General features: G+C 45.2%; 1 protein-coding gene across 3 annotated transcripts in view; it reads left to right on the top strand.

Moving 5' to 3' along the window:
- Positions 1-24,039, top strand: part of RSU1 (Ras suppressor protein 1) — a 186,143-nt gene that overhangs the window by 143,455 nt on the left and 18,649 nt on the right. The window lies entirely within an intron of this gene.

Genomic DNA, 24,039 nt, shown 5'->3' on the forward strand with positions numbered 1-24,039 from the left:
CAGCATCCCTGACGAGCTCAGATCCTCATTTATGTTTACTAAAGTAGCAACTCTGACACAATATTTTAGAAAGCTATATAACATGGTTTAGCTGATTGGTTCTAACATTTGATGGCTTAAGGAGAAATAGATTAGTCTTGAAACTTCTGGAACCTTTCCAGCATTGCTTGATTCTCCCCTGAAAGAGGGTGCTGAGAAATCAGCGCTATTAAATATTAACATACAATTTCCTTGATTTTATTTTCCTGTAGATAAAATGAGATCAGGAACAGAGAATTTTCTGGAATGCTTTCATGGAAAAATAAGCTATCACAAAAATGCCATGAGACGGTTGAAGCTCAATTTATTTGTACTAGTGTTTTCTTCAGTATAATCAAGCATATATTACATATTTTTGCTTAAAATCACTATTAGTAACGATGAGAAAACTTGTATTCCTGGTACCTTGTGCTGTGACTATGACTCTGCAGTTCACCATAAATATTCCTTCTCCTTTTCTTCTTTCTGCTGGCCCCGTTAGCATACACAGTTTGGAACTCTGCACCCCACGGGGTGCCTCGCCCTAAGGCCTTGAGGACCTGGGGCCCCACAGAGCAGGGTTTAGACCTAGGTTCACTGTTTGAGCGAGTGCTTTAACTTCTCCTGCATCCCCTGCCTTTGTTGCAACATGTAAAACCAGAAATAGTACCTGCATCCTAGGACTGCCACAGGGAATAAATAAGGTCGCACATGGCAAGCCCATGTAGAGCAGCTGGCAGCTGGGACACCCCAATTATGTAACCTACAATTGATGTCACTGTGGTGAAAACCTCCTTAGTGGAAAAGGCCAGTGTTTACATTCCGATCCATGAGACCGTTCACAAACATTTTTGTTGTGGTGGTAACTCACCTTGAAAACATGAACATCCGATGTAATTTGGAAGTTGTCTTACCCCCTGGATGTGTAGCCTAGCGGGTCCCTGGTTGGTAATTGCCACTGCTTGTATTTAGTGAGGGCGGGGCTCCGGCAGGTCCAGCTTGGGGGCAGGAGGTGGGAGGTGGTGAGCTGCCCTTGTGTTTTCTAATCAAGATAAGCAGCGGGTCAGAGTTACCTCCGATGATGTAGATTTCAGAATCGAGGCACAGAGATGGTAGGCCACTTGCCCAACATTGCACAGTTAACCCTAGGCCGCCAGGGTCGGTAGCGAAACACATCATGTTACATATTGATCACGTCTGTGTTATTTGGGTGGGAGTGAATGACGATGCAGAAGTTGTCACTTTAATTCGTGGAAGGAGGTGGAATAAGGTAACAAGAATTTACCACTTTTCATATAATGAACGTAATTTTTGCATCTTTAGGTTCCACACTAAAGCCCCTTTGAAGTACAGGGTGGCCATCATTTTTAAGGCAATCATGCTTTTTCTCTTCTCCGTCACAGATCCCATCTGTTACCCTTTTCCACAAATCATCGTTAACCTGTTTGATGTTGTCCAGACAAATCTGTATGATTCGCGTGGCAGGACGTTCCAGGACTTGCTTCTCCTACGGTACTCTTGTGGCTCTGCACAGACCCTTAACCATCCTTCATGGTAGTATCTCTGAATAACCAGCCTGTTTTTATTTATTTTTTATTATTATTATTTTTTTAGATTTTATTTATTTATTTGACAGACAGAGATCACAAGAAGGCAGAGAGACAGGCAGAGAGAGAGAGGAGGAAGCAGGCTCCCCACTCAGCAGAGAGCCCGATGCGGGGCTCGATCCCTGGACACTGAGATCATGACCTAAGCCGAAGGTAGAGGCTTAACCCACTGAGCCACTCAAGTGCCTCTACCAGCCTGTTTTTTGAAAAACCCTTCATTATGAAAATACTGTTCAGGCTTGTTTCCCCCCACCTTTGTTTTGTCTCCTGTGTAAATTAAGCAGTAAACACATGCGTTGACCAAAAAGAACTTTCTACCTTTTCACCTTTTAGAACACTGGTGAATTTTTTGTTTTGGCTTGTTACTTCAAGAGCAAGCAGGAGATTTTTCTGTGCATTTATTATATTCCAGAAATTTGACTTTTAGAAAGGAAAGAAAAGCATAAATAATGGAAATCTTGAGACTAGCAAAGATTTACTATGTAAATTCAATAGGGAGCATTTACCAGGATTTTGTGCTATGTGGTGGTTAGTCTTTTGGTAGTAGGTTTAAGGTTAGGGCTTTTACATAATCAATTGTTATTTCTGGGCTCTTGACGAGATTATCTGTATGAATGGAAAAGAATATTTTGGAGTGGGTTTTAAGAATAATCTAATTTTACATAACAATGATATCCCTCCAAAGCCAGGCTTGGTTTGTATATTACTATATGAAAATGTGCCTTCCTAGATATAAGCAATGGCCAGAAAATTTGAGACAAAAGAAAGTAGCTCTTCCTTTGCTCTGCAGACAGCAGACAGTCTGTGGAGAATCACTGATGAAAAAAGTTAGAGACCCAGATATTGTAGTGGGTCCTTGATTTCTGTCATCAGCCAGAGTTCATGGTTCGTGGTGGTGTTGCTGTTTCTACCTTTTCTACCACTTTCTTCCTGATCTCTGGATCTCTTGTCCTGTGGCTCTTCTGGGTTATTCGCTGGTTTTCCAAACCGCCTGTTACCATGGCCTTTGCTTCTTTCCTCTCCCCTCCGTGTCTACCTTTGCACATCGGTCTGCTTTTCTGTACCTTTCTTAAAGAGTGGGTGTCAGCCGACTTCTCTGTCACCATGCAATACGTGAGATATTCAAGAAAGCAAAAGTTAGAGAAAATCACACTGATACCCACGAGCAGCTCCGTTAAGGCCCAAGGCCTCGCCCTATGACTGTCTTAATAAGAATGTGTTCACAACAGCCCATACCATATATAGGAGTGTGTGTGTGTGTGTGTGTGTGTGTGTGTGTGTAAGTAGCCTTGTTTAATTTTTCCCTCCACCTGGAGGAAAAAAAGCTCAATACCATAAACAATTTGCTCGCAGCAGGTCATCCTGTCAGGTGATGGCCCTGTGTGGCTCTACAGAGGCCTGATTTTAATGGTGGGAAGGATAGTTGAAGGCTTCTTGCTTGGTATGAATCCGTCGTTCAGCTCCCTTGCTTCGGTGGCATTGATGGAGCACCTGTTTGACATTCACAATAGGCCCTCTGCTGAGGGACTCATGTGTGAAGATAGATGTGTCCCCTGCCCATATGAACTGTACAGTGCAGTAGGGGAGTCACTCCCTAAGCAAACAGTCTCATAAATACGTATGTTTCATGAAATGTGGGAAGAACGAAAGAGGAAGAGTACACTGTCCTGTAAGACCTTGTACCAGGGAACTTGATAGCCCAACAAAATTGAAAAGTAGAAGGAGCTAACAAATGAAGGAATGAGAAGGGTATGTGGAAGCTAGCAGAGAGCATGGAAGGGCATTCATGGCAGCGAAAGCTGCACATGCAAAGGCCCTGTGGCAGCAGAAGACAGGGTTCATTTGAGGAATTGACTATGTTTGTAGCAAAGAGAGTGGTCCCAGGTGAGGTCAGTGCTGGGCAGGAACCACCCCATGCTAGCTGGTAGTTCTGTTTGAGGAGTTTTATCCCAGAATGAAGGGGAATGGCTAGTGTGAATGGGTGGGAGTGGGATCCACTTTGCTTTGTAGAGGTCACTTTAGACTACAAGTGGAGGGGCCAGTGGAAGTGGACCACTTGCTGGGCCATCTCAGGGCCTAGGGATGAGACATGGATGGTAGCTTGGACCAGAGGGTTAAGGAGAAGTTGAGAAAGTTACTTAGGGGAAGAATTTGGGAGCATGTATGTGATGACTGGATAGGAGGAAGGGTGAAGTGTCCAGGCTGTTTTGAGGGGTTGTGTTCTCACTGCAGGCCAGATAAATTCAGGATCTAAAATTAAAAGTACAGGTCAGCATAACCGGGATCCAATGAGCAACGCGTTGTGTTCCCCCCCTGCCCCTTCCTTCTCCCCTCCCTCTCCTGATTTTTTAACTTTCCCGTGTAACTCAAGCACAAAGATCGACTGCTTGGAAGGCAACTTTGGTTTCTGACTTTGCAGCTGCCCAATACCAGATCCATTCCTGTTAATATGAAATGGAGGTTTGATACGAATTTTTGCTAAAATATATCGTCTCGTTTGTGTTAGAAACATACAACTTCCGAGCACTCACTTTAAACTCTCTGGTGATATAAAACTTGAGCTGGCTGGGTTGTTTCTGGGTGCTAAAAGCAAACGTCTGCATGAATTGCGGTGTCGCTGTAAATATTTCCAGGCACAGGCAGGTTGATGCAATAGGAAAAACCCGAGCAAATTCTTAGGATGCCAATATTGTCACAAAGTCTCCATGCAGAATGAAGTTGTTTGACAAAGTGTTTCCCTGGTGATTTGGCTGCAGATGAAAATGTCTTCAGCAATAAAATTCCTTGCTTGAGCCTAAGCTCTGTGAACGCATCAGTCAGCAAATGACATATCAAGGATCTTTTTTGCTGTATTAGTTAATAGGTTGGCAGAAATATGTGAAACATTGTTACTCCCCTCAATTTCTGTGCCTGCGTTTTGTTTTTTTTCCTCTCCCCTACCTCTTAAGGCGCATTATTTTTATCAAAATGTTTTCCAGCCATAAATCTATGACTAATCAGTAGGATTGCACCAGAACAGAGATAAGTTGTTTATTACAAGGGTTTTCTTAGTTACCAATACCAGAAGATGTCTAATAGCAAGAACTGCTGTTTTGCCATCATTCGCGAATAGTTTCGGGGAAATTTAAGGGTCGGTAAGACAATTGGTGATGAAGCATATTTTAATTATAGGAACTGGATAAGCTGCATACAGCTTTATGAATTAATACATTATTGTTTAATAGGTCACACTCACGTGCGACTTTAATCACACTTCTTGTAACCACAGTTTTATTAGCAGTCTTGTTTTATAACTTAATAATTTATTCATAATGAGTTCAGAAGTTCCATTTGTGTGATATCAGAGAAATAATTTACCCCATTTAGCACTCATAAATAGCGGCAGAGTCCTGCAGGGGTGCACCCGAGTAACCGTCCAAGATCATTTTAATTAAAGGGGTACTTCTAATAACGAGATCATTTGGTACAGCATCGTGTCATTTCTGGGGATGCCCATTCTGACTTTCATAAAGTGATTGAAGAAACAAGAGGGAAGATGCATCGCCGCCATTTCACATGTATTCAGTAAGCGTGATTATGCCGTGAGGTCTGCATTCATTCTTGCAGTTGGGAAAACCATAAGGGATTGCATTTGTGCTCTGTTGTCAAATTCTCTTGTCCAGCACTGCCCCTCCACCCCAGTTCCTCCTGGCTTTGGTGCACGTCAGAAGCTATTTACTGGACTGCGTTGAGCTGTGCGCATCTTAATGGCACGTGTATCACTCCAGAACTTGGGCTTTGCAAAGCCTTCCTGCATCCTGGCCCCTGGGCACCCACTGTCATCTCAGGGAACGTACACTTTCCTCCCACCCAAAGCCGCCTCTCAAAGAGCCCCTGTGAGAACACCTCCGGCCCCTGTCCTTGCACAGAAGCCCGGAAACTCACACTTCCGTGATTGACAACAGCTGGCAGGGGCTGGTTCCTGCTTGTCATTTTCATCAAGATTTTATTTTACATCACAGACCCACTGGGGGCCTCAGTGATGGAAAGTCTTTTGAGGCCATGAAGTGATTATCAGAGAATCTTCAGGCTAGGGTGCTCTGTGTACGTTGCAGGGATGTTAATAGGCCCACAAAAGGGTGTCAAGTTCAGATAAGCTTGGAAAACTTTGGGGGAAAACCATTTGCCCATGCACAGGTGCTCGTCTTTGATGTCCAGGGAGGCCCTGGAGAGTGCAGCATTCTCCAAACTTTATTGACCATAGAGAGTGGTGTTGGAAGAGTGTCTTACCCTCAGTTCCTTTCTCTATGAAGTGTATAAACAGAAGTATATGAAACATATTTTATATATAAAGTTAAACAAAATTCAACCAAGTACATTTCAAGATCGAATTGGTTTATTAAACCATTTGTGAAATCAGGCATCCCATCTAGCAAGTAGAGGGGAGGAGCTCCTCTGAGCTTTGGGGGGCGTGGGGGGCTTTTAAAGGCACAGAGAGAGAATAAAGAAGAAGCTGGAGGAGGGCGGGGAGAAGGAGAAAGGAATTTCCTAGCAAGGAAGGCATTGTTGAGGCAAAGTGACCCTCCTCAGGGGAGCAGCAGGGATATATCCGTCGATTTCCAGGTATTGAGCAGGACATTCCATACTGATTTGGAAAAGTTATATACCTGGAAGGTTGAGGTTGCAGTTAGGTTAGGCATTAAGTCTTGATTTGCTGACTTGGGGGCCTTAACCTAAGTGGTGCCATTTTTAGGCCTGTTTTTGTTTTTATGTTCGTTTTAGCATTAGTTACACTGTTGTTTCCAGGACACACATTTTGTCAGGGTGAAAGAAATAATACACGTTCATGTGATTTTTAAGCTGTGAAGTACCGTAAGAGTTATAACCGATCATGCTCATTTTTCTCCTTTGATCTTTTTGGAAATAGACTGTCAGAGAAATGATGTGCCAGATTCTTTAACTGTTCAGATTCTAGTCATCTGGATACTCTTCTTTGTGTCTTTTATTCTTCCTGTCCAACTCTTGTCTGTGCTGGGAAAATCTCTTCTTTGTTTGAGGGTCCACGTCACTTACTGCAGAAAATGACCTTTACTGTGTGGTTGATGATCTGAATGTTAATTTTAAGTGTTTTTTCCCAGTTGAGTTTATGGTGTCTTCATTATCAGTTTTTAATAATGCCTTAGATGGCTTTTCTTTATATTAATGCAGCCCTGTAATTCTCTGTATGTTTCCACACTCAAGCTTTTCCAGATTGGTCTAAACTTCAAATGAAATGAGGGAGAGGAAGAAAGGGAGTGAAAGTCACAGGACGTTCCTTGCTGCACAGATAGGTAGACAGCCTGTACTACAGGAAACCTGCTTCTGGCTCCAGCTGCCCGATTTTTTCTCTTTAACTAGTTTATGCTCGCAGTTGCATGTTTGCAAATGTTTATTGAATTAATGAGTAACTTTGGGTACCATAAATGCTGTTTTGATTTCATGTGGAGGCAAGATTGAATTTCTTCGTGGTTTGATCCCGTGCTATTGATTCTCTTACAGCGATTTGGAGAACAGAGCTCTGATGGTCTCAGTGAGCTAATTTGTTGATAATGTAATTTATTTATAATGCTTTAGTTGCAGGAAGTAGAAGGAACATGTTCCACTCAATACAGAGCTTAGTATTCTTTTATTCATTTATTCCCTCAACCAAGATTTATGGTGCCTATTACTGGCCCTGGGTCCAACAGGGAATAAAATACGATCCCCTGTACTGGTGAAGTTTGCATTCTAGTGGGGAGAGACAAACAGTGAACCAAATGTTAGATGGGGACAAGAGGCCAAGGGTGGAAAGTGTCACAGAAAGCCTCAGAGACCAGAAGGATGTGCGGAAATTGAGGAGAGCAGTGGTCCAGGCCTGGGGGGTGGGTGGCATGGGTGCCCCCACCCAGGAAGAAACGGCAAGGCCATTGTGAGGTCAAAAAGATAGCAGTGGTGAGAGTTTGGCCTTTGTTCTCAGTGAGACTAGTAGCAGGGAGTGTGTTTTGAGGAGAAGAGTGACAAGATCTGGTTAATCTTTTAGAAGGATCACTGGTTGAGGAGGGGGAGGGGAACAGAGAAGACAGTTTGGAGACAATTGTGGGAACCTGAGCAGGAGAGGGGTGGCTGAGACAGGACTGAGGAGGAACACGTTAGATATTTATTTGAAGGGGAGAGGCTGACAGACTTTGCTGGTGAATCAGATATGGAATGGGAAGAATAAAGTTGGCGTTGGCCAAATGGAATCGTGGGAGTGGAGGGGGTTTGAGAAAGGGGCAGCTTGGCGGGGGTTAAGCGCTGGTTGGCAGGTGGCTCTCATAGTCCAGAGACAGGACTGTGATCTGTCCGGAGATCCAAGCATGACCAGGACAAGCATGTCCAGGGTGTGTGGTCTGACTGATAGTTGGGAGTCTGAGGAGATCATCTAGGGAGCACAAAAAGAAGAGGTCCAGAGACTGAGCCCCAGTCCCCTTCATACCCCCACATCCCTGGTGTTTAAGAGGCAGCAAGAGAGGGGAGAAACCAGTACAGGAAACTGAGAGGGAGCCCTCAGTCATAAAGCAAGCTAAGGGAGCATAGTGTCCCAGAAACCACATGTACTAATGGTCTCAGGGAGGCAGAATTTGATCATTTTGCCCATTGCCATTGGTAACTGGGGTAAGATAAGATGGAGATTGCCCTTTTGAGTTAATGATACAGAAGTCTTACCAAAGCTAGGAGCTTGTTTTGATAACAAAGGACTTGGAGTTGGAATGGGTTAAACACGGGTAAATCTTCCCAGAGTTTGCTCTTAGTGAAGGCAGGGATGGGCCATTTTGGCAAAGGATGTTGGGTCAAGTCAGGCAGGAGTAAAGTGTGTTCCGTGTTAATGTGACTGGCTGGCAGAGCATGGGAAGGTAGGAGAGGGGACAGTTGCTAGAGCAGTGTCACTGTGTAAGTAGAAGGGTTAGGGCTCTGAAATGCAAGTGGAGGAGTTGACCTTGGCTCAGGGTCTAGGTAGTTCATGCGGAGAGGAAGTTCAGGGACCACGAGGTATGGTGCCAGCAGCAGCAGGTTGGGGAACTGGTGTTGGGACTGGGTGGAACTTCTCTTTGGAATGTTGCCATGTTCTTGGCGAAACAGGGAGCAGTGTTCAGCTACAAAGCAGGATGGATGAGGAAGTATTACAGTATTTAAGGTTTGAGAGAAGAGGATATAAAATGGGCTAGCAGAGGGAAAAAGAAGGTATTGAAGACATGAGCCATGATGGCCAGGAGTGCAAAGGGACCTGGGTATTGTCCAAGAGAATCGAGCCTTCCTTTCAGCTTGCTCTGTGAGGACGATTTACCCAGAATACCTGCAAAAGTGACCGAAATTCCATTGTACGAACACATCTCAATTTGTTTATCCACTGACCTATTATTGCACGTTACTATTGTTTCCAGTGTGGGGCTGTTATGAATACAGCTGCTATGAGCATTTTTTGTACAAGTCTTTATAGGGACATATGTTTTCATTTCTCCTGGGTAGGTTCCTAGAAGCAGAATCACTGGGTCGTGGAATAGACATATATTTAACTTGGTAAGAAACTGCCAGTTTTCTGAAGTGGCTGTTCTGCAAAAGCAAGCAGGCACATGCTTCACCCTGTTGGGGAGAAAATAAGCTTATAGTAAATGGAAAATGCAAGGTGGTAGAAATTCATTGTCTTGGCTTAGTCATTACTGAATCTTAGAAGAGTCACTGAACTATCACAGGCTCCATTCCCCCAACACGTGGAAGATAAAAAGCAGGTCATCTCCAGGGTCCCTTTCAGATCCCACATTCTGTGGATTTTGCTGGAATTCAACCACATTAGTTGTAAACAGACAGAAAGCCACATACCTGAACATTTTTATTCTGTGGAAGTTGAGCTGCATTTCATGTGCTGGGTACGGGGAGAAAACCACAGCCATAAGGGGCAGAGGCAGAAGGATTAGGTTTCTGTGAAGCCCACAAGTTGCTTGTGAAAATGACATAGTCTTGAAAAGAACACTTTGTAAGGTGATAGCGAATTCAACTCAAAATTTTGTATTAAAAAGTTGTGTCCCTATGGGTAGCTCCCATTTTGTTTCTCTCTGGATGTGTATATTGGGAGATGTGGTTGGGGGGCTGAAGAACATACCGCTTACACGGTCGCTGTGTGGAGCACGGCGGCTTGCTTTGACATGGGAGCAATGCAACACTGGCCCCTGTTCCTCCTGTGGGACCGCTGGGCGGGGGTTCTGCTCACCTAGGCGCTCTCCACCCAAGAGCAGAGAACGTTTTTCTGTTTCCTGCCAGCAACAGAAGAGAGAACCCCACTGCCGTCTTGGCCCTGGATGGATCTGCATGTCCCCAGCTGCCTGTGTCCGAGCCATCTTGGCTGTCCGTCCCCGTCCTGCAGCTCGGCACAGTGAAGGGGACGCCTCGGCAAAGACCAAGGAGTCACGGTTCACGTGGTCGAAGCTGTCTGATAAGTAGAGGATGCTAGAAAAGACAGATCGGACATCAGTGTGAGATCCCGTACTTGTGTGATTTGTCTTGCAGGTTAATGAGAATTAGTGGCAGGGAGGGAAAGCCAGTTGGAGGCAGCCCCAAGCCAGTGGGGAATCTTGACTAAGCTGTGACTGGCTGTAGAGACAAATGACCAGTTGGTCCCCATCCCCTCTCGGGGTCCTGAGGTTGTGAGATCCTTAGCCACTCAGAGCAGGACGAATGCCCCCTGTTTGTCTCAGCTTTCTGAGAAGGGATTCTGAAGGGTCTTGAGTATCAAAAGGCATTCATACAGGATCTTGGATTTGAACGTTAGAGATCACACCAAATTCTTGTTGCATGCGGAGAACCTTCCACAGCATCCCTGGCCTGATTGGCATTCTAGCCTCTGCTTAAATACCTGAAGTGATCTGGAACTCAACTACCTCTGCACATTTACTGAAGAACATAAGTGCTTTTGGGGCCATTCCTGTAGGGTACCACCTTACTGAGCCAATGCCATGGGACCTTTCTTCCATGACGCGAGGAAAGAATCTAAAAACAAAAACAGGGCACCTGGGTGGCTCAGCTGTTAAGCATCTTCCCAGGATATGAGCCCCACATCAAGCTCCCTGCTCAGCAGGGAGCCTGCTTCTCCCTCTGCCCCTTCCCGCTCTCGTGCTTTTTCTCTCTCAGATAAATAAATAAAATCTTATAAAACAAAAACAAAAGCACATGCACAGCTAGCATGGGGCGGCAGCTCTGGCTGGTGTATGTCCTCCCTAGGTGGGAATGGATCGGGGGCATGATAGCCATCTTACTTCTGTTCTTTCTTGGTGTTCTGAAGAGGCACAAGCAAGCATTCTTTTCCCGAGTCAGGGACCATCACACCTTCAGTAGCCCTGATTTTTCTTTACATTGATCTATAGAGATGTCTCCTTTCTCACACTGGGCTTACATTCTTCAGAGCTGTTGAAAAGCCCACGTATTTGTAATGCTGAAGCAGGGATTTTCAACCAGGGCTGTTTCTGTTCCCCAGGGGACATTTGACACTTAACCAGAGACAGGGCTGTTGCCACATCCATTATGGGCGCTATTACTGGTGTCTCCTGAGTCGAGGCCAGAATTGCTCGTAAGCCTCCCACAGGGTGGGGGACAGTCCCACACAACAAAGCATTATCTGGTCCAGAGCATCTTGGCAGGAGGATTGAGGAACTGGTTTAGAGGAGCCAGCCGTTCCAACCACCCGAGGGCAGGCAGCACGGTTGAAGGTTCTGCGCTGGGTCACCCAGCACCATTAGTGCCTAGGGAGACTCAAGGGTTTTAATTTCATGAGCAGAAGAGCTTCTGCATTTATTTTTACGGTTCTTACAGAAGAGTTAGAGGAGAAAATCAAGCAGTGGGGCATAGAAAGAATTCACTAAGAGCCGGTCATTGGGGGTGTGGTTTTAACATGATGCTGGCAGTGTTGGCCTTTGCTGGGTATCATCTGTAACTTCACTGAGAGTGGCAGATACCTTGGGATGGTAAACAATTTAAAAAATACATCTCAATAATAATAATTTTTAAAATCGTAACTTTATTTTAAAAGGCGGCTCAGATTTGTTTGTCTGTTTTTAAGATACATCCAGCTTATCACTAATAAACCAAGGAGGTCTAGGTTACCTCTAATTAAGAGAGAAGTGAGCAGTGAGGATCAGACAGATTTAAAAGGCTTTGTATTTTCAGGAGTTTATTCATACGTTCCAGAAAGCAATTTGTTCACCCTAGTTTACCTGGTTTTCTCAATTTGGTGTATCGTTTATTATTCAGTGGTGGGGTTTTTTTGTTTTGTTTTCCTTTTTTGGTTGGTTTTGTTTGTGTGGTAGGGGACACAGAAGGAAAAGTGTTTTGGAAGGATATCGTGTGATTGTGTGTTTCACGTTGTTGTGAGAAGGCAAAATCAACATCACTGCGGGTTTTTAAATGTGTAATAGTAGTAGAATAGGCTTAAGTGTTGAATAAATTCCCACCCACCCTTCTTGGGGTAGAACCCATGCTGAGAGAGGACGCAGAGGAGCGTGTCAGTCAAGGCAGCAGCTAATTAGATGAGCTCCAGTGCCTCTCTGGATGACTTCCAGAAGCACACGCCCTGTCACACTTGGCATGAGTGTCAGTTCAGGCTCCCTCGTCCCCCAGTCCTTTGATGCGGTGCAAACCAAACTTGAAATTGGATGGGCTGGACATTTCTGGGGTGTGCTCTGGACTATCTGTGCGAGGAATGGGGTAGCGGGATGGAAGCAGGAAGCATACATTCTTTAGGAGCATAAAAGTAGGGTCAAGGAGGAGTTCCCCAGGCCCATAATGGATAGAACTCAGGGAAATAATGGGGTGGTAGCATATGAGGGGGATAAACCGAGGACAGTGGGATTCTGAGTAACCCCCTCCCCCGCCCCCACCCCAGTGAAGTTCTCTTTGTCTTCTGGCCAGTGAGCATGATCTTTGAATGACTGATTTCACTTTTAAAGGAAGACTAAAATTAGTGAGCTGTTGTTGAAGGAGTGGTGAGCCCTTTGGAATTGGAAGGTGTTCTAGAAATCCTCCTTTGGTAGTGCTATTTAGTTACGGTTAAAACAACAACAAAAAAATCACCCTCCTGTGTTTCCTTTTATTGTGAGGCTCATGAAAACATGGGGCCGGCTGAGGCCCAGGGGCACACACGGCTGGACCAGCGTGCTCTCCGAAGAGTGACTGCTCCCTGCTGTGCAGGCAGGACCCAGCACTGGTGCACCCTGGGCTTGTTTGCGGCTTAACTCATCTCAGGGCCCTGACTTCTTCCCTCCAGAGACGTGGTCTGAACTGTCCCCTGCCCATCATTGCGTTGCAGCGCTCATACAAAAGCTTGTCTTCTGATCGTCTCCCATGGAACATGACAGTTTTCTCTGTCATGGCCGAATTAATTATCAGAAATGCTTTGTTGGCAGACAGTTGGATGCTAATTAGGATTGGAGCCTCTGGACCCTTCCACCCAAATCTGTTGATGTTTCTTGTTGGTTGTAAAAATGAAATACCGTAAAATACGAAAGGATTTCTTTTGGGGGGGCGGGGTGCAGGGGACAACTCAAAGCAAGGCCGGTCAGGCCAAGCAGCTTTGCTTGATCTAACTGGGATCTGAGCTACAGCTCACCCCATGGTTGTGAGGAAGAAATTGAAGAAGTGGTTAATTAATTGTTACTTTCTGGTCAAAAGGGGGATTGGAGATTGGATATTTCAACACAGAGCCAAAAACTGGCATTGATTAAATTTGAGGTGACATTTGGGGAGGTGTTCCCAGAATGTCTAAGTTTGGGATTATCCAATTTGAGTTCATGCTGTGTCCCAGGTTTGTGAAATCTTTCTAGCAGATTCCACCTGGGAAGAATTATTTTCAATTAAATGGATCATGACCACTGGAGAAAGAATCACGAAACGCACCTGTGGCGTGGGGTCATGTTGGGAACAAAGCTGCCCGGCTCACAAAGGGATGTTTTGGGGGTCGGCCTGTGCCCAAACGGGCTTTCATTCTCTTTCATCATCAGTTACGTTAATGAGGTGTAGACATGAAGGCAGGTGCATACTTCATGGAGCTGTGTGACGCATGGTGGATGCTGTCACCGACTCTCACTGGGAGAAGCAAGGAGAAGGCCAACAGACCCTTGATCACTGTTGAATATTTTATGTCACTGGAAGGGGATGATAACCTACTGGGAGATTGTAAAAGGGCAATCGAGGATTAGTGGGGAAAGTAGAGGAAATAAGAACAGGAAACTTTTTAATCATTTCATGTAGGTATGTGAATGGGCTGGCTTTCTTTAGCAAGGCTCCTGATACGACATTGGCTGTGTCTTGGCATGCATTCCTGAATGCTCTCTAATAAGTAAACAAAGAACACACCTGAATACTCTTTTAGGAGCCCCATCAATTATAATGGGTCTTTTCTTCAAGGACAGTTGGGTAACTCATAATTTCTGGCTAAATTCCGTAGCCAATCTCTAATGACAATATAAAAAATAGATATTGTCTAATTAATGTTGTATCTTGGTCGGTAATCAGCCGATAAAGTTGTCTGGCAGAAACACAAACTTTCCTTTAGGTTTTACTTGGGGGAGCAACAGTAGAATGAGTCCCACTCACGAACCACTCTTCGCACAGAAAATACACACAGAGGCAAAGACAGGTGCATACAAATAAACTGCTTTGTTCCCGGCAGAACAGGGTGTGCTTGAGGAAGTGACTGGGTCGGAAGTGGTTGTTTTAAAGTTCCTGAAATTTTCCTCCATATATAATACTCTCCGTCAAAGTCCCTGAGACTTTTTCTTCCAAGGTATAAATGCCATGTTAAGATGAATGGGAAGTCTAAGGGAATTATGCTCATTAAATCTCCTTTCTCGGGGCACCTAGGTGGTTCAGTGGGTTAAAGCCTCTGCCTTTGGCTCGGGTCATGATCCCAGGGTCCTGGGATCGAGCCCCATATCGGGCTCTCTGCTCAGCAGGGAGCCTGCTTCCTGCTCCTCTCTCTCTGCCTGCCTCTCTGCCTACTTGTGATCTCTGTCTGTCAAATAAATAAAATCTTAAAAAATAAATAAATCTCATTTCTCTTTGCCTTTTTCACCTTTCTCTTGGTGATTTTAATTCTTACCATGCAACAATTCAGTGGCCTCAGTTCTCCCTCTCAGGAGCCAGAGAGGAAAGTCCTCTGTGTTTAAAGAGACTCAGAGCCTCCCCTCTGTCCTAGTTGAGCTCATGGGTAGCCGTGCTGTGCAGAGCTCCACCTGTCACTGGTAGAGATTGGCGTTTTTGGCTCTGCTGGAGAGGGAAGACAGCAGGGGCCAAGCCAATAGCATGAACACCTGGATTGGATCAGGAGTTTGTTCTTTTTTTTCCACACGCTCTTTCACTCACTAGTTTACAGAAACCAAGGGGGTGTATCCGAATGCTGGGAACCACACCATCCTTGTGCAGAAAGCATGGACCCCACCCAGGGGTTCAGTTCCCAGCTGTGCATTCTGGCAACTGTGGGTCGTTACCAGGGAGTGCAGAAGTCAAGTTCATACAGCCAGGGAGCTGCATTTCCAGCTGGGCGTGTTCTTTTTTTAAATGGATACAAGAATTAGAACTTGGCACACCCTAGTTTTCAAACATTAAAAAAATCACATACATCAACATCAACGGTTTAATCAGGTGGGTATCCCTGGCTTCTGCCAACTTGTTTGAGACCTTCTGGGGGACTTTGGGTCTGTTGAGGCAGTGGGACTGACAGGAGCCCAGCCCCTGGGCTTTAGGGAGGCTCCGAGCACATTTCTGCCACCAACCACCTGTCACCTTGGCCAGCTCATTTGCCCCAACCACACCCCAGTTTCTCATCTGTGAAACAACATGTTTAACCAAAAACCATACTAATTTTTTTATCTATCTATCTATATTATCTTAATGGGTAAAAAAATGTTTTTAAAGTTTGATTAGTCTAATAATTGCGTGTCTACAATGGAAAGGGAAGCCAAACAAAATTGTCTTTTTTTCCCCTTTGGGACAAGTTGAATTTCAAAAATACCATCATGTGTGCTGCCTGAGGTTAGAAGCAGTATTTCTAAGTACACCTGTCATCTGGTGAGTAATTAAATATGTCCAGCCTAACCAGACATGATCTCATTCATTCTTCACAACCTTAAGAGGGAGGTTCTGTTAATTTCCTTGTATACTCTTATGATGTATGTACTGTCCGTGTGTGCAGATACTGAGATAGAGACCCAGGGAGACGAGGTAGCTTGTCTGAGGTCCACATCAGTGAGTGTGAAGATGGGGTTTGAATCCAGCTTCTGTATGACTCGTATAATGTTCCGATCAGCTTTCTGACCACACCATCTGTCACAAAGGAGGGGTCCAGTAATCAGTGGCGGCATGGTGGGTAGAATAGGATGGAACCTTTTCATGGGTTCACTTTGAAGACCTGTACTCAGGCAGCCCTATTTCCCGTTGTGTGAATATTTTATGTCACTAGGCACAGAGGCTGCAGCATTGCCAGTGGGTCCTCAAACCTCGCTAATTAGAATAACGACCCGATCCCTGGCCTCTTGATACTCAAGTGGGGTCTCCTGGGCAGTGGCACTGACATTGGTAATTGATCTGAAAGGCAGGATCTTGGGCCCCACCCCAGACCCACTGTCTCAGAATCAGCACAAGCACAGATTCCCTGGGTGACTTCTGGGCACACTGAAGTTTGGAAACTTTGCACATCTGGCAGGACCCCTAGTGATCCCTGGGCTGATCAGCAGAGGAACCCAGTTGAGTAGCACATCACAGTGACCATGCTAGTGGTGTTGTGGCCAGGGATGATGCATCTGGGGAATATGTGTGAGGTTCTGAAGAACGTGGCACTCAGGAGGAACGAATCTGACCTGAATGCAAGAGAAGCTATAAAAAGGAAAACCTTTTTCCATGGACCTTGCTTTTTGCATGGTAGAGGAAGAAAGGGTTTTGTCTTTTTCGTTTTTACTGGGGCGATGGGGGTAATCCCCAGTTGCTTGGAAGTTCGAACAGTAAAGTCCAGCTAGTCGAAGTGAGAGTTAATAAAGAGAGAAGGATAAAGCTTAAGTTACAAACCAGACTTCTCAAGGTTATTATTTTGAGCTAATTGTATTATTCCCTGCCTCTTTGTGTTTCCTCTAAAAGTTCATATTTCTTATAAAACAGCTCCAAAGTGAAAAATCATATGTGTCCTATAAAATAATTAGTCGTATTTATCATTAAGAACAAATAGGCAGCAGGCAGCAGTGAATGCCTTTCCTGCCTGTCTCATGTGGCTGTTCCGTAAATTTTCGTAAATTTTATAGAACATGCAAGAAAAAATGTAAAATTTCTTACAATCAGTGGATTCTACCTAACAAGTGAAAATTGAAGCTTAGCTCATTTAGAGGCAGTTATATAATGTGTTTGGTGAGGGTTTTAATATTTATATTGAAAAAAATAAATATTATGTACAGAACATGAACAGATCATACTATAAATCAAATCCACTGTGATTTGTAACATTTGAGTGTGTTAATCCGTGTATGTACATAATGTGTTCTGATGGGGAAGAAGATTATTACTAACTCCTTGTTTTTATAGTGTGTTGATATTTTACAGAAGGTTAAAGTAAATGAAGTGTGGCAAAGATTTCCAGAAGTATCCATCGTAACCTCTAGGATCATGTTCTCCAAATTGCTAATTAATGTGAAGTCAGCTTCATATATTGAGATGTTTAATCAATTGGCAGATTGCTGTCAATAAATATGTGTCTTAAGCGGTTTGTAATAGACAGGCTAATGAAGTACCCTCTGCGAGTGTCAGAGTTATTGGGGAAAGTCTCTCTCCCTCCTGGGCGTCTTGCCATATGTTATTAGTCTCCCTGTGATGCAGGGAAGGATGCCCTTCACCAGTGCCCGTCTCACCTCTAGATGGAGTAGCGAGAGCACCAGGAAGTGAGCGTCATTTCCTAGGAGCAGTTAGTCAAGCAGCCTTAGGTGGAAAGTGTGGCTTTTGGTAGCATTAATGGTTATTAAAAGTAGCTGACGTTTCTTGAGCAATTACTCCATGCTAGGCTCTGCTTCCATTACCGCAGGCCTGTGAGAGAGAGCACTGTTTCTCAAACCTCTCAGATCCTCTCGTGACCCTCGTTTTGGTCCTGCCACTCCAGTCCGGAAACAGATTCGGAGGTCACATAACCTACACATGTAGTTTTTTTAAGACGTCATTCTCATTTTCCATCGTCACATGATAGAGAAATAAAAGGAGTGTGGTTTATTGCTGAATACATTCAGTATATAAATGCTCACTCCTGGCTACACCGGAGGACGGGGAGTAGCAGTCAGATGTTTGCACCTTTGTGTCAAAGCCCTCTCTGTGACTTTGGCAGCTCCGACGGCAGGCTAGTAAGTCAACAACAGACTAGCTACTCAGATGTTTGAGAAACGTTCCAAGATGGTGAACGTTTCTTAGCAAAGCTCCAGAAACATAGCAAAATACAGCCTCATCTAGATTTGCACAAAAGTTGCATGGCTGGAATGTTGAGTATACATTGATACTGGACAGAAAATACTTCATATTCCTCCATAAGATAAATTTTGGTGCTAGGTTTTCCACCCACACAAATGTCCTGTGGACACTGAGACCTCCTGTAATGCTGGAGATCGTTCTATAAATGGAGCAGATCTGGCTTTATCAAAAGACACGGCATCCTGAGCCTTCATCCAGTAAGTGCCAGGATAGCCCTCCAGTCATCAGGACAACCACAGACAGCACTGCCAATTTCTAGAACATCTCCAAAGGGTCATGGCCACCGCAGGAGAGAAGGATACCCTGCCTTCAGCTCTGTCTTTCACAAGGGGCAACTGAAACTCTCTTTTCCCCAAGGCACATAGCCAGGAAATAGTAGAGTTGGAATCTAGACTGTCCCCCTTGACTTCAGAGTCCTTGCGTTTAACCCATGTTGAAACACAAGGAGGCTTTGTGGGCCATTTCTCAGAACTGTGACATGAGTTTTAGTGAAAACCCCTGCTGACCATCTCCTGTGTCCAGGTGTTTTGACGCATGATCGAATGTTCACAACACAACTGCCATGTGATTCTGTCTTTTTTCCATTGGGAAGCTTCAGTCTGAGCCTCTTCTCCCGAGGTTGCTTGACCTTTCAGAAGCTGGGTTTCACATTCTTTTTGACGTCAAGAAGCAGACTCCTGCCCTCACTCCTTGGAGCTGGACCAGCAGGAGGAGGGAACACATATAACCTGTTGCTAACCATTCACCATCTTTTCTTGACGTTCTTTTACTTTCTCATTACCTGATAAGTAAGATGACCAAATAGTTTATTGGCCAGAAGAGGACACTGTTGGGAGTGGAAGCAGGCGCTGTTATACTAGGACACGGATGTGGGTCACTCAGTGGTTCCCCCTGCAGGGGCTTGAAGAAAGGAACGCTCGCCAGCTCACCCCTGATGAGCTCACACGGAGCCAGACAGTGCTGTGTGCTTCCCAGTCAGAGCACCCTGGGGGCTCTGTTCTCCCCGGAACACCGCCTGGCTGCCCACAGGGACCATGTGACCATCTTGAAAGGGACAGTGCCTTTTCTCTTTTGAGATCTTTTCCAGTTTAAAAAGTCCACATCCCAGCCCTTCCAAGAGCACAGGAGGTCTGGACAGGCAAGCCTTGAAGATTGCCCCTGAGAGCGTCACGAAGATAGGTGGGGGGCAGGTCTGGGGACCCCACACTGGACCCGCGGGGGACAGAAGGTCTTTGGAGGTGGTGACTGGGGCAGAGAGCTGCCTGCAGGGATCCTCGTCTTCTCCTTCTGGAAAGCAGAATAAGGGAAGGCTTCTTTCCGCTTACCCATAGAGCTTGTGCTCCAGGAGTACAGTGACAAATTCTGCCTGAATTTCCCCCAAGCTTTTGCACTTGTCTTTGTTTATTATATTAATAAATACTATGCAGCTAATGTTCCCATCTGGCAGGGCAAAGAAAAGAGCATAAAAATGAAGCCGTGGTTACAGCTCTTCAATACTAATGAAGGTGGTATCTAATTGGTGTGGTAGAAAGGTGGGCCTTTATTTTAGAGTCTTAATTAAGAACTGCCAAGTGACTAATATTAATTAGGAAGCCAGCTGTATCCTTCAGTTTCATGGTATATTTCTTCTTAGGAACCTAGGAAGAGAGTAAATCTGAGCCTCTTTTAATCAGTCCGTGCACAAGCAATTATGTAGTAAGTATACTTTGTGGGTACAGGGCCAGGCTATGTGGACAGAGATTTATAAGAGACTATCTTGGCCTTTCGGGTCTCTCCTGGCCTGAGGAGTCTGCACCAGGATAGAGCCAGTGTCGGGACGGGGATCAGATGCTCCGGCTGGTATCCAGTTAGAACATTCTGACAGCAGCGCGGTGGGAGGGAGATTTTTCAAACCACACGGTGCCCCGCCTCTGCTGTGGTCTCCGTGTAAGCTCTGGGAGAGCATCGTGTCCCCACTTACAGTAGTGTGGGCCAAAAGGTTGAGGACCAGCAGGCAGGCAGCAGTCCTGGGTCGAAATCAGATGGCTACAGCTGGGCTCTGAAGAGGAGTAGATGATTTCCAGTGGCTACCGCGTGGGGGGCGACCCCAGAGGAGGAAGGAAAAGGGAGTGGGCCGGCCGGACCGGAAAGGGGAGTCACAGGTATCGCCCTGGCACGTGCACATCAGCTCCTCAGTGCCTCACCTGGCCTCCAGCTGTTGTGAGAGTGATGCCCTTGGCGCTGCTCCCACCGGCACGCACACTCAAGCGTGGCCTCCGGTGGGTGCCAGGTACCCTGGGCGAGAGCACAAGGGATGCTGTGTATTTCCGATGTGACCACTCAGCTCCTTCATAAAGTGGTGCCTGGAACGAGGGGCTTAAAGGGAAGTACCTCCAAATCTCCTTTCCTGTGTCTGCGTTCTAAGTCTCTTTTGACTCTAATGTGTTAATATCCATCGGATTCCAGTTCCTTCAGTCGCTAGCAATTGAGGGAGGATTTTAGGAAGATTAAGTTGTAATGGGCTTTCTTTTGACTTTGCCTGACAGAGTGTTAATTTTTGCGGTGTTGCTTTTTATTTTTTCCCTTCCAAACTCGGAATTATAGTCCACTTTGCAATTCTCTCTTAGTTTCATACCTAGAAATGTAGATTGCTGATTTGAATCTGCAGTTAAACCGACACCTTTGTGAAGGCACCTGACCACGTGGGGTGGTGGTGCGGCCCTTCCGATGCAGAAATCTGCAAGTCTCCATCCCGCTTCACTGACTTTCTTGGGGAGCCCTTCCTTCACAGGATCACGGAGAGCTCTCGGGCTAGAAGCCTTAACTCGGAGCCTGAGATGTAGTCACTGGCAAGGGCTTATTCTCTACTGATGTAGCCTCTTCTGTAGTGGGCTGAAGCGGTACGCTTCTCTCTCCTCACACTGTGTCATTGAACTTGGAGGTTTAACATATCCTCTGAGTGCTAATTTCCATCCAGATCGCACCTGAGTGTGTGTGTGTGTGTGTGTGTGTGTGTGTGTGTGTGTCAGAGAGAGAACCCTCTCTAGCCCTAGTTTATAAACTACCTTTTCCTCTACATCCAGGTGTCCAGAATAAACCTCTTCCCAACGAAGAAACTATGACTATTTTCCAGACTTCTGCTTGCTGCTTTTGTTAAGTCCTAATCACTTTGTCTTTGGAATGCTACCCTTATGGCATGATTCCAAAATCTCTGATTATTACTAAAAGCTCAGTTCCCTTCAGAGAAAAAGAAACTTTGGAAATAGTAGGTCTGTGCTTTTCTTTCTATTACGTAACTTGGGGAATTTTACTAACCTCATGTCAGCGTCAGCCTCGAATGGAATCTGTTAAAGAGCTACGTAAGAATGGTATTCGTACAAGAAATAAAATGTGTATGGAAACACTATTCTCTAGGAGAGTGACTTTCACCATATCCAGAGAGCACCTAGATTGTAAGGTTTAAAAGTTTTCCTTAATTCATTCTTTAAAAAAAAAAAAAAATTATTTATTTATTTGACAGAGATCACAAGTAGGCAGAGAGGTGGGGGCGGGGGGAAGCAGGCTCCCCACTGAGCAGAGAGCCCGATGCAGGGCTCGATCCCAGGACCCTGAGATCATGACCTGAGCCAAAGGCAGAGGCTTTAACCCACTGAGCCACCAGGCACCCCATTTCCTTAATTTATTCTTGAATTTATTTTTAAATGAAAGGGTTTGGCAGTATTCTTGATGGTACATTGGCATCACTTACAATTAATAAAAAAACATATGTAGTGAATAAAATCTGCAGCTTGCATCGGTACATGTGCCATCCTCTCTCAGAAGACCTTTGAGAGACATAACTTGGGTGGGGGGATGTTGTGTCTCGGTGAGGGGGGCTGAAGTGGGATCAGGAAAACACCCACTTCTCCCCGGCTTTCATATTCAGTAAGGGTTTCTGGTTTAATTTTACTTACAAGTTTTGTTTACACCAGGAATTCTCAACCTCAATAATTGACGTTTGGGCTAGATAATTCTTTGTTGTTAGAGATTGTCCTATGCATTGTAGGATGGTTAGCAGCAACCCTGGCCTCTAGCCGCTAGATGCCAGCCCCACCCCACACCACCCCCCAGCTGGGACAACCAAAGATGTTTCTAGAGGTTTCCAGAAAGGCCTTTGGTGGAGGAGGAAAACGTGCCTGGTTGAATAGCACTGTGTTTACATGTAAGCCATCACATTGCTTTTACTGTCCTTGTCGTCATCGTCTTAAATTGCCACTTTGTTAGGTGTGCCTGTATAAAAGATACTGCAATTTTTGAGACCATGTTTTAGCACTTCTGTGACTGTGTGCATAACTCTGCTACCCCCAAAATGGAAGTGGCCCTGGCCTCTCCTCACATCTGCTCGGGACACCCCTCGTCCCTTCACTGTGAGGGCAGGTTGGCTCTCCCCGGTGGTGGTTACTTGCTCAGGGGCTCTCCTTGGTGAACGGAAAGCTAGATCTTCCCTCCCCTCGTGTGTTTGTCACCTGTGTGTAGATATTCTCCGTTATGGGACATGGCTTCATGTGTTACCCCATCGGTGGAGGCCTACATTTTTGTGAGATGCTGTTTTAAATGTATGATCTCTTTAACTTTAACAAAAAGTGTATGATGATGCTGGTTAATACCATTTACCCCTGGTTTTTATTTTTCATTGGGAAAAACTGAGGCTTAGCTAGGTCAGGTGGCTTGCCCCCAACCACACTGCTAAAGGTGCTCTTCTGTTAAAACAGAAGATCGGAAGCAGTCTGTCCCCAAGACAAAGGATGTTTTTCTTAATGTTGAGATGCAGTATGGCTTTACAGGTAGCCTGTCAGGGATTGCATTTATGATTACGTGGCAAATCCTGATGCAGTAATATCTGTTTAAAACTATAAACTTAGGGGTGCCCCGTTGGCTCAGTCACTAGGGCACGTGACTCTGGATCGTAGGGTTTTGAGTTCGAGCCCCACGTTGGGTATACAGATTACTCAAAAGTAAAAAATACTTAAAAAAAATAAAAATATAAACCTAATTATAGCCTAAAGTATGATTACTATTTAAAAAATACTTTGGATGAAAACTTAAACTTACAAAAATGCTAGTAGGAATTATGTTGAAATAGGAGACTTCTGGCAGTTTTCTTTTTAACCCAGTTCTGATTTCTAAATGGGTTGTAATGTATTTCTTTTTCTTTGAAAAAAAAAAAAAAAGAAAGAAAAAAGAAATTTGGAAGCTAAAAATGAAAACAGATGTAGTTGGGATTACTGTCAGAGTTAACTTTTTCTCTACAATTCTAGCCAGGGAGGGTCTGTATTTGGCACATTACGAATAAATGTTCGTGTGCCTGTGTCTGGGGACAGCGATCTTTCAGAGGTGATTTGCTGTATCTTAGGGTGGAGGGCCGGCCTGCCACCTTTAGTTGAAGGGAACACACAGGGTACTGCCATGGGGTCCCCAGCCAAAGTACGTACTGATGGAAACAGGCAGGGCGGCTGCTCCCTGTGTTTGTCGTTACTGTTTCTTAATATGAATGAGGCTGGGATGAGTTGAAGCCTTCTCTGCGAAGTGGAAGGGCCAGGGGACTTGCCGCAGGCCTGGAGGGGTTCGCTCTCAGCGGCTCCTCACGGTGCCGTCACGGAAGGGTCATTCATTATGGGCCATGTCACCATCAACTTTTTCATCAGGGAGGACTTGTAACCGGGACCAGATCGGCAAGACCTTGAAGGAAAGATGTGGCTGGCCCAGTTCCATAAGCCGGGTCGATACTGGCTTGCCGGCAGCACGTGCAGAACGTGTTTTAAACAACATGAGTGTTGCCCCACGTGTTATTTTTCCTGAAGTGCCTTCCATCTCTCTGCTTCCTTTCATTCTTCATGACTCAGGATGTGATAGCAGATAGCTGGGCTTTGATGGATTCTTT

Source organism: Mustela nigripes, chromosome 6, assembly GCF_022355385.1.
Source record: "Mustela nigripes isolate SB6536 chromosome 6, MUSNIG.SB6536, whole genome shotgun sequence".
Taxonomy (NCBI): domain Eukaryota; kingdom Metazoa; phylum Chordata; class Mammalia; order Carnivora; family Mustelidae; genus Mustela; species Mustela nigripes.